Source organism: Amblyomma mixtum, chromosome 1, assembly GCF_055824585.1.
Source record: "Amblyomma mixtum isolate Tamu chromosome 1, ASM5582458v1, whole genome shotgun sequence".
Classification (NCBI taxonomy): Eukaryota; Metazoa; Arthropoda; class Arachnida; order Ixodida; family Ixodidae; genus Amblyomma; species Amblyomma mixtum.
In genome coordinates this window covers 272355912-272373605 of record NC_143012.1, presented here as the reverse complement: position 1 = coordinate 272373605, position 17694 = coordinate 272355912, and the positions used below count along the sequence as shown (strand labels likewise).

The 17694-nt window shown below is 45.7% G+C and overlaps 1 long non-coding RNA gene across 1 annotated transcript; it reads right to left on the bottom strand.

Annotated features, from left to right (window-relative positions):
• Positions 1–12571: 12571 nt before the first annotated feature.
• Positions 12572–15546, bottom strand: LOC149371696 (uncharacterized). Its single transcript, XR_016292009.1, has 2 exons — positions 15477–15546; positions 12572–12742 (listed from the first exon to the last, which is right to left on the bottom strand). It is a non-coding gene; the product is annotated as an uncharacterized LOC149371696 (long non-coding RNA).
• Positions 15547–17694: the final 2148 nt, after the last annotated feature.

The window sequence follows — 17694 nt, the reverse complement described above, 5'->3', positions numbered from 1 at the left end:
CTCCCTTTCCCTAGCCTGGAAAGGCGCGCCTCCGCCAGATCCCGTCTAGACGAAACCACCCTAACCGGACCGGTTTTTCTCCGTAACCCAAGGGCAAGGAACGCGGCCCGGTCATCCACCGTTAACCTCCTTCCCCCGAAGCCGCGCCGCGTAAACACCTTTTCCCCATGGCCGCGGCTGCCCCGGCCTCCTCTCTTGTTTCTGGCGTTCTCCATCTGCAGCCTCCGCCGTGAGACTCGACCGTCACAGTTAGGTGCAGCCTAGTTGAGCCACACAACTCCGCAGAAACGATCGGTCAGGACTAGCCTGCGTAGAGAGCGAGGCATAGCCGGTCACTCGTTTCTGCTCCGCAGAGGAATGAACTCCAGGGGCAGCTCTTGTGGCAAAAGCATAAAAAGCATGCCTGCTGCAGAAAGTGCGCCACGCTGTGACGAAGGCTAGTGGACGCCCCCGAACACCACAGTGCGAGTGTCTCGGCCTCCAGTCTTCGGCTTTGCATGCAATGTCTCTGCAATACGAATCCTCGCCGCGCAGCACGCAACCGGCGGCTCTTGTGGGGGTTGACCCGCCGGCGGCTAGCAGACAGGTGCCCCACGTCCTTCTCTGGGGGAGTGCTCAGATGGGGACATGATTGCGGGTGCCCTGCTGGGCCGCGACGACCGCCGGCCAACGCAATGCAGTCTCACATTTAGTGGCTTGTCTTCCGGCCGACCAACCGGCCGTAAACTGACCGTGAGACCTTTCTTTGATGCTTTTAACTAAGCAAGGCAAGGCCACGCCGCCTGGCGGTCACTTCGCAGCGAGCGAATATTCTGTTAGCGATATAAGTCGCGCGGCCCCGAGAAAGGCGGCTTCCTTTTTTTTTTTTTTTTTTGTCGGTGGGCTGCGTCGTAACAAACGTCCGGCGTCGTAACAAAACTAAGCAATTAGCTTCTCTTTTCCGGTACGGGCAGCACACATGGCGGCCGGAGAACACCTTGAATTCACTTGCACGTAGTCGCAAATAACGGGATAAAATCGGAACAAATTGCCTGCCATGTTTACGCGCCCAGTCTCGCAACATGTGTTGCTGCTTCGGGGACCTGCCCTCATAGATAAGCGCATGCCAGACTATCTGCAAGTTTTACCTGCGACCACATGCTTATGCAAGATCCTAAATTCTGGAATTCCACTGTAAAATGCCCCTTACTCGTAAAGCGTGTCTCCGATTATTGTTCTCCGCAGCATATTTTTTAATGGCTTCAAATGTGCGTTTGCAGAGCTGTTTAGCAGAGACATGAAGCGTCGACAGCCCGTCAGATTTTCAGCTTTGTTTTCCGCGAAACGTATACGTCTCCACGCAGTGAATGATGAAATAAACATCGCTCATGCCTAAAGTCGGACGCTGAAGATGGGCAAGTAGTTGATGCATGTTTGATGTGATTTCTGGCTCTCCCCATTTTCCGGTTATCGGGGTGTGCAGTCCGTTGCGGCCGGTCATATTATGGGAATGTAGCCATACGCAGACTTAATGTAGGCTTTTAAAGGGAAAGCTGCGCATTCTGCCCATGACAAGGGCGTCATCGTATGAAGACCGACCTGAGCAATGGTTTACTGCTTGTGGCCGGATGCACTGATTGTAACCTCCCAATGGCGACGATAGCCGAATTACTCCGCCAAGCCGCATGCGTTTCATTTAGCGTAGTACGAGCCCACAGTGTGGTCGTCTATTCACAAGAAGCGATTTCGACTTTTTTGCTGACCGGTTGCACATCTGCGCTTTGTTATAAAGGCTTGAAAAGAGAATGCGCGGAGCAGTCGTGCGTGTCGCGTCCTTGCGGGAAACTTACGGATCTGGCTTCGAAATGTCGACGTCAGACTGAAGTCGGACCCTGTTCCCGTGCGAAAATTCTCGGCACGGCATCAGTTTGATAAACTGACATTCGCTTTGCGCTCAGTAATTTCTTCTCGAAAACGTGCAGATAAAACATTGCTCAGCGCATATGTTGTCATGTCTCCCTCTCCCGATCAAGGCGGTCTTGGAAAGGGCCGGTTGCATTGATGTTGCCTTTCTCGGAGCTGTGCTTCGGTTAGCTTTATAGTTACGAAAGGGAACGAGTCGTCTGTTGACGTGTCTGAAGAATGAGTTCGCACTCATAAGCGACTGCGAACCCGGGAAAAACGCTACACTGACAAAAAAAAAAAAAATCTCAAACCGAAGCTGCAAGACTGTCTGCTCAAATGTCGCGATGCTTATGAGTTATAAGTCGTATTCCAAGATATTTTGGCTAGATAGATGTGTTTCAGAATTGCTTTTAACTTGTGTAACAATTATGGATACCTTTTTAATGCGCGATATTTTCAGCATCCCTTACAAAAATTCCTTTAGGCAGTCTATAGACTGTACATACTCTTCTGTCTATAAAGTATGTAGACTCTCTATAGACAAATCCTAAAGAACAGTCTATAGGCAATGCAAATCCTATAGACAGTCTATAGACAATCTATAGATTTATGGCCATACACTTTCAGTAGAATTTTTTCTTTAGACAATCTATAGATTTTGATTAGACAAAAGGAAATATCTACAGAAAAGCAACAGAGTCTATAAGAAGTCTATAGACTGTCCACAGACCACTTTTATAAGGGCAAGCGCGCTGGTGTGGGCCACTTCTCGGGCCCAGCTCTATCGCCTGTAGCCATATATACTAAAAGAAGAGTCCGACGCTGAATAAACTTTTGCTTGGGAGGATTCGCAGCATATTGTGAGTTCGAATGATTAGTTGCCTCACAATTACTGTGCTTGCAGTGCTGATATAAAAAAACGAATCCCCCCTTCCCCCCCCCCCCCCCCAAAAAAAAAAAAAAAGACTATCTCAAACACTTTTAGAAGCTGCTTTAGAACCGGCTTCGAGCTAAGTTACTAGCGCTGTATTAAGTTCAGTCCCACATTTTTACTAGCGCATATCACAGACACGGACAGAGAGAGAGAGAACAAAACGCACGCTAGACTTGCAACTGCAACTTTACTGACCGAAGGAAGTATTTACACTTGATTTAATATCTTGTAGGCACCTTTCATGCTACATTTCACCGACTTTCAAGCGTGTATTTTTATCTAGTATAGTATTCTCACTGTCGCCGGCATTTATTCTTTTTTCGTTGCCCTCTTTCGTTGTATTCTCTTCATATGACGCGATAGAAGCTGATACGTGGCACCAACGGTACAAGAGAAAAAAAGAAAAAGAATGCATTAATATTTCCTTCAGTCAGTAAAGTTCCAGTCGCAAGTGGGTCCCGTTCCCATCTGTGTCCGTGTCTGTGTTATGCGCTAGTAAACATGTGCGATTACGACGACCAACCAGCCCACTCGAGAGCCTTGGCATTTAAGTTTAGCGGCAGGAAGAGAAAAAATTGAAGAAAGCACGAAAAATCCATCTTATCCGCATGAACAGACATCTCAGCTCTTAATAACTGAACTGCGGCTTCCTAACTTTTCCTTTACACCTTTTCGAGCCTACCATGTCGATTCTCGAAAAAGGTCCGCGGGTTGCGTTGGCTTCACTGCAGGGGTCGCAAGAGCTGCACCCCTACGGCGATCCCGCACAAAAGGAGCCCGGACCGGACTGAGGTCACCGCGCCGACGCTCCTTGCACAATGGCTGCAACTCTTTGACTCCCGATGTCGTAAGCGGTGCACGACTTCCCAGAGGAGAAGGGTTAGGGGCTCTCAGTTTCCCTGACCTTTCTTACGGCCTCCCGCTGTTCCGTTCCCTACATAGTTGGAGGGTCAGGCCTTCCGTCCTGATTTATAGCGCAAGCACAGGAACATCTGCGCCTTTGCAGCTGCCCAGTTTCTCTCTCTCTCCACCCTCACCATTCCGCCGGTCGCATTCTCACACACGCTTCTCGGTGCGGAGTCCAGAGGGTCACACAGGCAGGGAGCGGCACTTGGCGCAGCCGTGCTACGAGAAGAACGCGCTCATGTCGAGTTGAGATTTGATTCTGAAATGCTGCAAAACATAGCAGTCTGTGCACAGAGGAAGTTCACGGTTAACGACGAATTCAGCAGAGCTACGGAGACGGAGCGAGGCCATGTAATTTGTCGAACAATCGAGGTTGCAGAAAAGACGGGTCTTGGCTATTGTTCTGGCGCGATGTTCAAAGCCGTTGACAAGCTCGAAACGGCTGTTGTTTGCCAGGTGAGCTAAGGAGCGCGTCAACACGGCTTGTATGAAATGACGGGGCGAAAGCAAATAGAAGGATTGACGCTCACGTTCCCTGAAGCTCATGACACTTTTAAAAGCGTGACAACTCTGTTTGCGGACGTGGTGAGGCGGAGATCTTGAAAATGCGTTAACTAGTGCGAATGACTACGGTCTGGCTGTACGTTCTCAACGTCCTGAAATTTCTCCCTACCCTATTTTTCTATAGATCTGCGGTCGACCCATCCAAGCACGGGTAGCACAAGCCCCCTTTTTCGTGCAATGAAAGAGGCGGGGGGGGGGGGGGGGGGGGGGTTTGCAGCACTCAATCCATAATCCCCACAAGAATGTATAATGGCTGCGCGAGTCTGCGAGTTGCTTTGTGATGCATGTTCGAATCGCAGCAGGAATGCTACAGAAAACGCCTTGACCCAAAGTGAGGTGAATAGCTGTTAGCGCTGGCCCCAGAGTTGAATTCTTTCTGCTGACCGAGGCACGCTGAGGGCGATGACAATTATAACATTTCTGCGGAGCAACTGGACTCTGCATTGCATGACCATGTTCGCCCTACCCTGCGCGATGCACTATACACCTGGTGAGAGTCAGAGCAGTCATCACATAACCGGGAGAACTGCTTCTGGTGGCTCAGCCAGGGGTCGGAAACTCCGGCTTGTTTCGGTTTCCACTACTTCAGCGCGCCTGGTGACTGAAGGAGAACTGAAGGAGAGCGCAATGGGCAGTGGCGGTGGCTGAAGCTGCTCTGTTTTCACCGGCGGTGGTTCATACCGGGGGTGAAGTTATTCTTTTTCTGGATACCGTTGTGGTGACGACGATACGAAGCTCCAGTTGAGTTTCCTCCTAGAATGGTGGTGGCCAATACTGGCCAATGGTGTATATGGAAGTTTCCTACCCCTGGCATGGCCACATTCGCGAAAAGCCGACAGGTAGAGCAAAATATGTTGTCGTTATTTGTAACCATGCGTTCTCGGTGAATTAACACGCCGGTCAAATTGGAAGGACCATGTGTGATATTAAGTGACGGCACGCTTACGCATCACACTCCTACATCGCCGCGGTGGCTCAGTGGTTACGGCACTCGGCTGCTGACCTGAAAGACGCGGGTTCGATCCCGGCCGCGGCTGCTGAATTTCGATGGAGGTGAAATTCTAGAGGCTCGTATACTGTGCGATGTCAGTGCACGTCAAAGAACCCCAGGTGGCCGAAATTTCCGGAGCCCTTCACTACGGCGTCCCTCATAGCCTGAGTCGCTTCGAACTCCACCATAAAGGGGTGGAGACATCAAATTTTTGGTTGACGTGTTCTTTGTTTCAGACGTTGCGTATTGCCTCAGGACGCGTGGTACACGCTGCACAATTGATATACGCGCGGTAAATAATTTATTATTGCGTTATTTATATTGAGGGATTTCGGTTTCTGAGCGCCGGGGTGTGCTACGGCGTCACCATCAGGGAACCCTGGTCGCATGGGCCCCAAATGCTGTGACGCACGGATTACTGTGTCGTCTGCTCTCGTACACATGCTGTGCATAGCAGCGCCTTTCAAAATCATGTGCCGGCAAACTTGGTTGGTACTACGATATGAGACACGCTACTATATGAGACATCCTACGCACGCGGTACTAGAATGAGACACGCGATCGAAAGCTCTTTCGAAGTCTAAAAATATAATGTCGGCCTGGCTATGCTTATCTAATGCTCCTGCCAGATCATGAATTGTTTCAAGTAGTTGGGTTACTGTGGACAGCCCCTTTCGAAACCCGTGCTGCCACATATGAGTCACTTTGTTTCTATTAAAAAAAAAATGAAGATGTGTTTGGAAATGACATGCACCAGTGATATGGCGCAAGTGCACAACAGCGAAATGGGTCTAAACGAAGCGGATTCGGACAGGTCGTTAGTTTTTGGGACAGGTGTTATTTGGGGGTATATCCAGTCGGTTGGAAGTTCGGCGCATGCCAGGGATTTCTTAAATATGAGAGTCAGGTATTTTGAGCACCATTCGGCATACCTTACTAAAAAAACAGTTTGGTATTCCAACTAAACCAGGTGACTTCTTAGCACCTAGGTTCAGTAATAACGGAAGTACACCTTCCTTTCGTGCCAGAACGTTACCAATAGTCGGGAGGTCATCGTAGTCGGCAAAATATGGCTTAACTCCATCATCGCGAGTGAAAACGAAGTAAAATAATCATTAAGGGTGTTTGAAATAGCAGATTTGTCGGTTCTTACCACGTCGTTCAGGCACACACTATGCAGTTTCTTTTTTTTTTTTTGGGGGGGGGGGGGGGGGGCACTGGACACCAAAATTTTCCAGGGGATGAACTTAGGAAATTTTTCAGGGTAACATTTTGGTAAATGAGCTTTCGCCTTCTTAATGCTGCCTTTCAGCAGTGCACGCAAGTCGCACATTTTATTTTATTTGCGTTGGCCGCGGACCGGTGTCTCTTATGTTGTTTTCTTGCTGTTTGCAACTTTCGTCCAAGCCGACCAATTTGTTTGTTGCTCCAAGGGCTAATTGCGCAGTATGCTTCGCCTAGAGACACGAAGTCATTAATACATTTTAAAACAAAGTCCATGAAAAACCACCATAGATGGACGAAAAAACACTGGTTCGAATCACAGAGAGAAACATAGCCGGTAAATGAGAGTTCCAGTGCTTCTAATACATCAACATCGCTATAGCACACGAAAAGACAGGGAAAACACATTATTTCCTTTCTTGTCGCGGAAGGATATTAAGCTGCATTGAGAGACGTATCATCTTATGATCTGAAATGCCTTCAAAAATGTGGATTTCTGGGTTTCGTCGAAGAATGGTTCTGCTGACAAGAAACAAGCCAAATGTAGATGACGCGTTGTTCTGAATTCGGGTGGGTTGCTTCACTAACTGAGAGAGGTCATGGAATAAGATAAGATCGACAAGTGGTTCCACTGCTCGGGATAGGGCGTATGGAAAATCGTCGCCCCAATTGATGGACGGCACGTTGAAATCGCCAGTTAGTAGTATGCTACACGAATGATTCCTATACGAACACACAAAAAAAATAATTCAATTGTTTAAAAAACGTGTCGTCGGCGCCTGGTGGTCGATAAAATCCCCCTATCACTATACTGGTTTCTTCCAAGAATACCTTCATGGTAACAGATTCTGTTTCGGCAATATCTGGTAATCTTGTCACTCGCCGTGACTCTCGAAATAGGACTACGACGCTGCCACCACGAGTGTCTTATGCCATCCCGAAATGTACGGTAGCCGGGTGGGCCCATTTCACAGTCGTTTATACTGGAATTTAACCAGGTTTCTGCTATTACGACTAAGTGCGGGTCATGGGCAATCACGATGCTTTCTATATCGGCTGTTTTATTTATTACACTGCGTGCGTTAACGTTTAGGCACCGAAAACTTTTTGGTCTGTCGTTCTTATTTCATTCTGGCCGTTCTGGACCAGTTATAGGAATATATCTTTCCTTTTGCACGCTGTCCCATTCAAACCGTTCGACATCAGTCTTTAGCTTGTCGTAAAAGATTTTAACTTTTGCTGAACAGCACTGTCCCACAGAATCTTTCTAACTTGTCTAGTGGCTAATGAATAGTCCTCCGAGGCAGAGATCGATTTTCCTTTTAACTCAGAACAGTTTCGCAAGACTTATTTTTTCACGGTGGTCAATGAAATTAACTTAACATTTACAGGGCGGGGTTTACTGCTTTGTCTGCGTCCAATTCTATGAATTTGTTCGACTGATGATACATGAAACTCCCAGAGTTTCCTGAAAGTATTTTTTCAACTATTGCTTCTGTAAGGGGCTCAGTGGTTTCATTCGCTTGCTCTGTGACACCAAATATAAGAAGGTTGTTGCGTCTTCCCCTATTCTCCAAGTCTGTAAGTTTCCTTTGTATACTCATGATATTTTGTTCCATACTAGCGACCTTGGTTCCGAATTCCTCAGTTTTTGTTGCTTATTCCTCGAACTTTTTCAATTCTGTTTCAGTAGTGTCAAGCCTCTTCTGTATAACTTTTTGGTCATTGAGAAGCTCGGTAAGTAATCCCTGAGTTGTAGGTTTGGGTCTGGGGTTAGTTTCCACGTCACCGCAAACCAACAGATCGACAGAAGCGCAAAAAACACACGCAATAAGGTATTTCGTGCACCTTGGGCAAGGCAGCAGCAACAAAAGCCGGTTGTCATCACGGTAGCATTCAGCGGTAAAAAGTCCACTAACCTGGATCAGGAAGCTGAAGGGGTTGTTAAGCATGCTTCCGGCTTTGCTGCTGCTTAGCCCACTGGCGCGGGATGTCTTCGCGGGGTGGGGGGGAGAGGGGGTATGATTTATACCGCTGGATGTGGTCAGGTTGGATGACGTCGCTCTATGCTGATCCCAGGCGAATTTTTTGATGACTGCGATGCTTGGTCCATCGATATGAAATGTAGTCACTCGTTTCGGTTATTCGTAGTGCGGAGAAGGTGTGGACAAGAGCCACTACAGTTACCGTCTCATCGACGTGAAGGCTTCGCTCGGCCGCCGATACTGCACGGTGCCGTAAGCATACTTGCCAATCAGCACACCGGCCACCGACTCGCCCAAGCGATATTGGTAAACTGACATTCATGATCTGAGAGAACCTGCCAAATGCGCTCCGCACCATTGTTATTCTTCTAGTTATTTCCCTCTCATGATCGGGATCAGCTGTCACTACCTGCCCTAAGTAGACATATTCCCTTACCACTTCCAGCACTTAGCTACCTATTGAAACTGCTGTTTCTTTCCGAGGTTGTTGAACATTACTTTGGTACTCTGCATGTTAATTTTTGGACTCACATTACTGCTCTGCCTGTCTAGCTCATTGATCATGCTTTGCAGCTCATCTCCTGAGTGACTTAGGAAGGCAATGTCGTCAGCGAATCGCAAATTACTCAGGTATTCTCCATTAACTCTTATCCCCAACTGTTCCCATTCCAGTCCCCGGAATACCTCCTGTAAGCAGGCAGTGAAGAGCATTGGCGAGATCGTGTCTCCCTGCCTGACACCTTTCCGTATTGGAATTTAATTGCTGACTTTATGAAGAACTATAGTAGCTGTGCAATCGTTATAAGTATCTTCCAATATCTTCACATAACACTCTTCAACACCCTGATTCCGCAATGCCTGCATGATGGCTGAGGTTCCCACTGAGTCAAATGCTTTTTAGTAATTTATGAAGGCTATATACAGGGGTAATACTCTGCGGTTTTCTCTCACCTGACTGATAGTGTGAATATGCCATATTGTCAAGAACCCTTTACAAAAGCCTGCCTGATCATTTCGTTGTTTGAAGTCTAAGGTCCTGATTCTATTAGCGATTACCTTTTAGCAATGGACAGTAAGCTGATCGGTCTGGAATTTTTTAATTCCTTGACACCTCCTTCTTGTGCGGATTAAGATGATGTTAGCGTTCTTCCAAGCCTCTGGTAAACTGGAGGTCATAAGGCAATGCGTATAAAAGATGACTGTTTTTCTAGTACAATCTACCCTCCGTCCTCCGAAAGATCTGCTGTTACCTGATCTTACACCAGTTCCTTTCTCTCTTTTCATTGCCCCTATAAAGTTTATTTTTATTTCCTCTTTCGTTACTGGCGGGATGCCCCATTGCTGTGCGCTACTGCCTCTCTCATTAACGTCCTGATTACATACTTCATCTATTTGTGTATAACTCTTCGGCTACTTTAACTACCTTCTCCATATTGCTAATGACATTGCCCTCTTTCCTTATTAACGAATACATCTGGGTGTTGCCGATGCCTAGTTTTCTCTTCATCGCTTTTAGATTACCTCCGTTCTTTAGAACATGCTCTAGCCTCTCCATATTAACAGTCCTTATGTCGGTTACCTTGCGATTATTGACCAACTTCTATAGCTCTGACAGTTCTGTTCTCTCTGGGGTTAGACGCCATCATGTCTTGGATATTTCGTCTCTTGAGATAGCTTGCCGGTATCCTGTCGAACCATCGTACCGCCTAATTCAACTGCGGACTCCGTAATGATAGCTGCGAGATTAGCGTTCATTGCTTCAACATTAAGGTCGTCGTAGGCAGCTGTGCAACGATATCCTGATTTCATTTACTTCCCTTCTAACATCTAACTCGTTAATGAACTTCCGCTTGACTAATTTCTTCCGTTCTCTGCTCAAGTCTAGACTAATTCGAGACCTTGCCATCTTGTGGTCGCTACAACGCAACTTTCCGAGGACCTCCACATCCTGCAAGATGCCAGGATGAGCAAATAGCATGAAGCCTTTTTATTTTTTAGCCTCTCCATTGGGGCTATTGCACGTCCATTTCCTGTTTGCTCGTTTGCGGAAAAGGTATTCATGACCCGTAAATTATTTCTATCTGCGAACTCTCCTAATAACTCCCCCCCCCCCCCCCCCCCACCCCTGCTATTCCTAGAGCCCATGCACAGTCACATATACTGCCTGCTCTCCAGCCTGCTTCTTCCCTCTACCTTGCCATTGAAGCCGCCCATCAGCACATAGTAGTGTGTTTTTGCTTTGCCCATTGCCGATTCCACGTCTTCATAAACAACGATCTGGCCACCATAGCTAGATAGAGGCGCGTAGACCTGTACCACCTTCAGTTTGTGTCTCTTATTAAACCTAATTACGATATATGCCAGCCTCTCGGTAATGTTTATTTATTTATATTTATTTATTTATACAAGTACCTGCAGCGCCCAGGCGCATTATAGTAGGGGGGGGGGGGGGGGGGACAAAACAGTAAACATATCCCTAAAATGAGCATGTCACAAATATTAAAAATAAACAATACGGCGAATTAGTCTAAAATAAAATAGAACGCATCACTGAAATGTCAGTCCGAGAAAACAAATTTTGAAACGGTGGAAAGCCTCTACGACAGATTGGCCGCCAGGAAAGACTGAAAATGTTTATCCGTTATGCATTGTTCTATGCTCTTGGGAAGCCTATTCCAATGTGAACAAGTATGAGGAAAAAAAGAATTACGAAACACATTAGTTCGACATCGCGGTACAAGGACTTTCAAGTTATGATCGCGGCATTCAGAGATAAAATGTGGAGGTAGAATGGTTTGGTTTGGTTTATGGGGTTTAACGTCCCAAAGCGACTAAGGCTATGAGAGACGCCGTAGTGGAGGGCTCCGGAAATTTCGACCACCTGGAGTTCTTTAACGTGCACTGACATCGCACAGTACACGGGCCTCTAGAATTTCTCCTCCAAAGAAATTCTAGTCGCCGCGGCCGGGATCGAACCCGCGTCTTTCGGGTCAGCAGCCGAGCACCATAACCGCTGAGCCACCGCGGCGGCCGTGTGGAGGTAGAATGTACAAGCTCTTGTTTATTCCCGTGAGATCAGAGTATACGAGGTCTGTTAGAAAAGTATCCGACCTTTGGCCGTAGAAAAAAAAAACTTGCATAACTGGAGCGTTCCAAACCTAGTCATCTTCAAAGTAGTCTACTTGGGACTCCACACACTTCTCCCAGCGGTGCTGCCATTTTGGGAAGTATTCCGAAAAGGCCCCTTTCGGAATGGAGTTTAGCTCAGCTGTCGTTGCAGCCATAATGTTCTTCCTTGTCTGAAATCGCGCTCCTTTCAATGGCCTTTTGATTTTGGGAACCAGCCAGAAATCGCAGGGGCCATATCAGTAGAGTAAGGAGTCTGTTGAACTACAGGAGTCTCGTTTTTCGCCAAAAAAGTCTGAATCAAGTGCGAGGCATGTGCAGGAGCATTGTCGTGATCGATGCGCCACTTTCCTGTTGACCTCAACCCTTATAAAAATTTCTATAGACAGTCCATAGACAGTCTATAGACTTTAGTCTATGAAGTCTATAGACTGTCTATAGACAAATCCTTTAGACTGGTCTATAGACAGTCTATAGATTTATGGCCATACACTTTTAGTAGACTTTTGTCTATAGACCGTCTATAGACAAATGTCTACTGAAAGTCTATAGGTCTATAGGAAGTCTATAGACACAGGTCTATAGACCGTCTATAGACGATCTATAGACTTATGGTCATGCATTTCCTATAGAGCTGTCTATAGACCGTCTATAGACACTTGTCTATAGATGGACTAAAGACGACCTATAGACTTATGGCCATAGACTTCCTGTAGATTACTGTCTATAGACAGTCTACAGACAAAAGTCCACTGGTCCAGTAGACATATGTCTATAGACTGTCTATAGACATTCCATAGGTGTGTGGCCTGGCAGTGCTATAGACCTTTGTCTATAGACAGTCTATAGACCTCTGTCTGCTAAACTATTAGTAGACCATTATCTATAGACTGCCTATAGACTGTCCACAATCATTGAAAAAGGTCACCAGACAGAGTTCACACATGAAACAATCAATATACTTACAAATTTAGTTTATTTCCAAGCTATCCAGGCTGGGAATATGCAATACATGCACCATAAGAATGCACCACAGTAACATAAAAGTTGAAAGTAACAGTCCGGCTAGTTTCCTCAGAAGCATTCTTGTGGCCTGTTGTCTGCAGTAAATCATCCGGGCATGTTCACCTGTACAGCACAAAGGAAAAAAATAATATAAGAGGAACTGAAAAAAAATCCCCATTCCATCTCTACACATGTGCTTTACAATGCAAGGCATATCCTGGCTATGCCATTCTAGAAAGGCAATCTTGATCTTTTGGTTTGGTTTTATGGGGTTCAAAGACCCAAGGCAACACAGGCTACGAGACGCTGAAGTGAAAGGCTGGGGAATAATTTCGGTCACCTGTGCACAGTACAGAGGCCTTTAGCATTTTGCCTCTATTAAAATGCGACCGCCTAGGCCGGAATCGAACCTGCATCTTTCAGGTCGCCATACGAACATGATAGCCACTGAGCTATCACGCCGGCTCAATCATTTCAGTAAATACACGACAGATTATAAGTGTCGTCATAAAACATTGTAACAAAGACCCCTAATCCCTGGAGCAATCTACTCTGAATCCAGTACTGATATTGATTTCTGTATGGCAATAATGTTACAGCCATTACTGATCTCTTTATGGCAATCCTTTTACACTATTTGTAACAGAAGACTTCGAACAATTGTGCCACATATCTGCATTGACTCGCAAGGGGCTGTTAAGAATGCCACCTCCATAAAATACAGATTCAGTGCACCTTACAGAGGGATCCAAAAAGGAGAATATTGCAGCATTTATTCTTATAACCGCTATAGAAGAAGAGCTTCAGAATACCCTGCGTGAATTAAGCCTGGTACACCCGGCCAAATTTTTAACTGGCTCGGGTGTTGCATCGCTAAATGCACCTTGTAAAAAAGGTGCCTTTCAGCTACACTGCTGGCATATTCATGCTGTAATTTAACGAGTGAAATGTCATTTCGTGGTTCCTTTTTGTTCATATAATGTTTGAGTGCAGTACTTGCGTGTTTAGATCAACGTTATCAGAAACATTCGTCTGCCACTACGAACAGCTGAAACAAGCGGCATACGCAGCAATGGATCTTGTCCATATGGCCTCATCCTCTGGGTAAAGTACCACTTCTTTCATGCAGACAAGTCGTTTACCCAGATTAGTGCAAATGCGCCACCATAACCATTGCTGCGTATTCCGCTTGTTTCGGCTCTTCGTAGCGGCAGACGATGAATATTTCTGATAACTTTGATCTAAACATGCAAGTACTCCACTCAAACATTATATTAACAAAAAGAAACTATGAAATGCCATCTCACGCATAAAATTACAACATGAATATGCTAGCAGTGTAGCCAAAAGGCACCTTTTTACAGGTGCATTTAGCGATGCAACACCTAAGCCAGTTAAAGATTTGGCCGAGTGTACGTAAGCCGATACTCAAACGGGCACAAGCTATACAAAACCAGCAGGCAGAAGCAACCAGTTCACCACAGATTTGCGCCTATAACTTGAAGCACAAAGACGGAACCGCATACTCGTACATCTGCGCACGCTCTTAGAAACAAGCGGGTCGCAGCGCTTCCATGCCGCGCTCATTATTCCGAAAACTAATACAGCACACAGAGGCTGCAGCTGCGCCGTTTCAAAAGCAGTCGCGAGGTTGAGACAGCAAATTACTGTCACGATAAAATACCGCCTGAAATTCACTTAGTTTTTCCTTCAAGTGCAGCTCCAACAGCGCAGTAAAGAGGTGTGTTTCTTGCATGGAGGCAGCCTAACCCAACGCTGCTAGAAAAATCAGCGAAAGCATTTAACGTGCTCAAAGTAGGAAGTATTTCAATGAAACAATTAACGCCTTCAACAGGCGCAGCTATAATAACACGAGAGCTTAATTTAATTTTAGGCGCAAATAAGCGGCGAGTCACATCGGCGCTTTCGTAACGTAGCAGTCTGAAATCAGAAACACATACTTTGCCTCTCGCGCAAATGGTATTCTAGAAATCTGTGCACGTGTGAGCGGGATTCATGAACGAACCACTCGGAACGAAATGTAAGCCACCTCTTGTCAAGCCGACCTTTACCCAGCTTTCAAAATGAAGTGCCCGCAAGCCAGCGGCGGCGGCCAACGGCTCTGATGACAGACACGGACGAATCCATACGTGTGCAACGAAGGGGAGATGGTATGGAGCTCGTGGGTTCTTCGCGGTGTTTGAGCACGCCGGCCATTCGCGCCGGCAACGAATTTTATTCACCCATCACACTACAAGCATTCCTCCAGCGCCGCTTGAATACAACTTTGACAAACGTCTCGCGCTCTAGTCTATAGTGTTACAAGACACCTTTGCTGAAACGTCGGCGTCCACGACGCGCACCGAACGAGCGTCCATACGTAGCAAGCAATGCACACCTCAAAAAGAACAGCGCTCCATGGTCCAGACAGGCGATAACACAAAGATAAGAAAATAAATGTAATCCACCACTGAACGAGACTGTATGTAAGTACGTTTTCGGAGGTGCAATGTAAATTGAGCTCACAGGGCGCTAACTAACACACAGTTCCATTTCGGCCGTCATTCACAGGCTAAACGACATTTCTGGCCGCGCATCTACCTTGAAACACGAAAAATCTAGTAGACAGCTCGCGAGGAGCGGCTTATCATCAAGGGCATCGCACAGACCGCCTTTCCGCGCGTTAGTAAAGACAGCGGGACAGAGATAAGCGGCATTAGTCGAGAACCCGATGGCTTCCGCCTTAGAAACGAAGATAGGACGTTTGTAACTGCGCACATAATCTGTTCTGCGCACACAGCTCTGCTTAGAGTGGTTTAGGAGACCAAATGAATAAAATATAAACGTGTAGACTTACCGTAAGCGGACGATGAAGCTGGATTTTGAAGAAAACGTAATCCACGAAATACACGCCAACGCCATTGATGCAGCCACGCACAGGGTTGTTTGCAGCCCGAATGATTTTCCGCCGTCTCGCGGTAAAATGGGTAAAACGTGAAACAGAAACCAATTTCAGGGTCGTATCTTTATCGCTCGCACTCTTGCCGTGCGCAGCTTGATCTGATATCCAAGACCACAGAAGGCAATTGGTTTATAAGCTTAAATTCTTCGCTTACCCTCTAAAAATCTTATTGTTTTCGTGAAAACAGAACCGAAATCTAACTTCTTGTCGGTATACGCGCCGCATCTCCCACTGAATAGTATGTGGTACAATTCTCAAATAATAATTATAAGGTTGCATAGCATAACGTCTTTTTTGCGTGTGTTCGTGTTTAGAAAACTGATATGCGCCACATCAGCGTGTCATCGGCTCCGAAGCAACAGGTGCAAGGGTAGGAACGAAAAAATACTGGCTTTGTGATTGTTGCGTCGCAGCACTTATTCACGTGAATACAAGCTGCAAAGGTATAAATGGCAGATGTTAATCGCACAGAGGACCAGGCTCTTTGAGATTAATCTAAAGTGTTTGTAAGGGATGGGCGCTTCCTTGAATTCTCACACCCCTATTTTCCCCTTTATTTTCAGGACGTTTTAAAGAGAAATGTAGAACCTTTGATGAAATGTGTCTGATTTCAGCGCGTTGGACAGTAACGATCGAAAGATGGAATGGAATTGTGTAGAGCGATTCCTTTAAAGGACAGCGTATTCGTTCGATGTAGTACAGTTTGCGGGCGCCCTTACTTCAAGAACGGCTGCCTCTCCTCGGCTTACTTGTTAGCATTAATATCTAATTGTATTGACAATATACGTCACGGTATAACGAAAAAGAGCTTGTCAATGCTCCTGAAAACAATATACAGGAGGGTGTTTTAATGGCCTTACGCAATACTTTATAATTTCCGTAATAGCGAAGGAGGTGGGAGACTCCCGACATAGTTGCGGTCACTAGATGCAGGTCCCCTCAACATGCAGTGCAAAAATGAATTGACATTGTTCTGGACAGTCGAAAGTCAGTGTATCGAACATTGTTAGATAAAATTACGATTGTTATAGACTGGTCTATAGGCAGTAGACTATCTATAGTGTACAGTCTATAGACGAAAGGAAATTGTGGTAGTTGTAGACTGTAGTCTATAGAGTCTATAGACCGTCTATAGACAAAAGGAAATTGAAGCAGCTATAGACCTTGGTCTATAGAGAGTCTATAGACCGTCTATAGACGAAAGGAAATTGAAGCAGTTATAGACTTTAGTCTATAGGGAGTCTATAGACAAAAGAAAATTGAGGCAGCTATAGACCTTAGTCTATAGCGAGTCTATAGAACGTCTGTAGACGAAAGGAAACTGAAGCAGTTATAGACTTTAGTCTATAGACAGTCTATAGACAAAAGGAAATTGAGGCGGCTATAGACCTTAGTCTATAGCGAGTCTATAGACGAAAGGAAATTGAAGCAATTATAGACTTTAGTCTATAGACAGTCTATAGACAAAAAGAAATTGAGGCGGCTATATACCTTAGTCTATAGCGAGTCTATAGACCGTCTATAGACGAAAGGAAATTGAAGCAATTATAGACTTTAGTCTATAGACAGTCCATAGACAAAAGGAAATTGAGGCGGCTATAGACCTTAGGCTATAGCGAGTCTATAGACCGTCTATAGACGAAAGGAAATGGAGGTAGTTATAGACTTCAGTCTATAGCGAGTCTATAGACCGTCTATAGACAAAAGGAAATTTGAGCCAGCTATAGACTTTAGTCTATAAAGTGTCTATAGACAGTCTATAGACAAAAGGAAATTGAGGCAGCTATAGACCTTAGTCTATAGAGAGTCTATAGAGAGTCTATAGACGAAAGGAAATTGAGGCAGCTATAGACCTTAGTCTATAGAGGGTCTATAGACAGTCTATAGACGAAAGGAAATTGAGGCGGCTATAGACCTTAGTCTATAGAGAGTCTATAGACCGTCTATAGACAAAAGGAAATTGAAGCAGCTATAGACTTTAGTCCATAGATTTTCTATAGACTGTCTATAGACAAAAGGAAAAGTCTATAGGATGGCTATAGAGTCTATAAGAAGTCTATAGAAAGTCTATAGACCATTTTTATAAGAGAACTCCGGGTTCTTGCGCCGCACA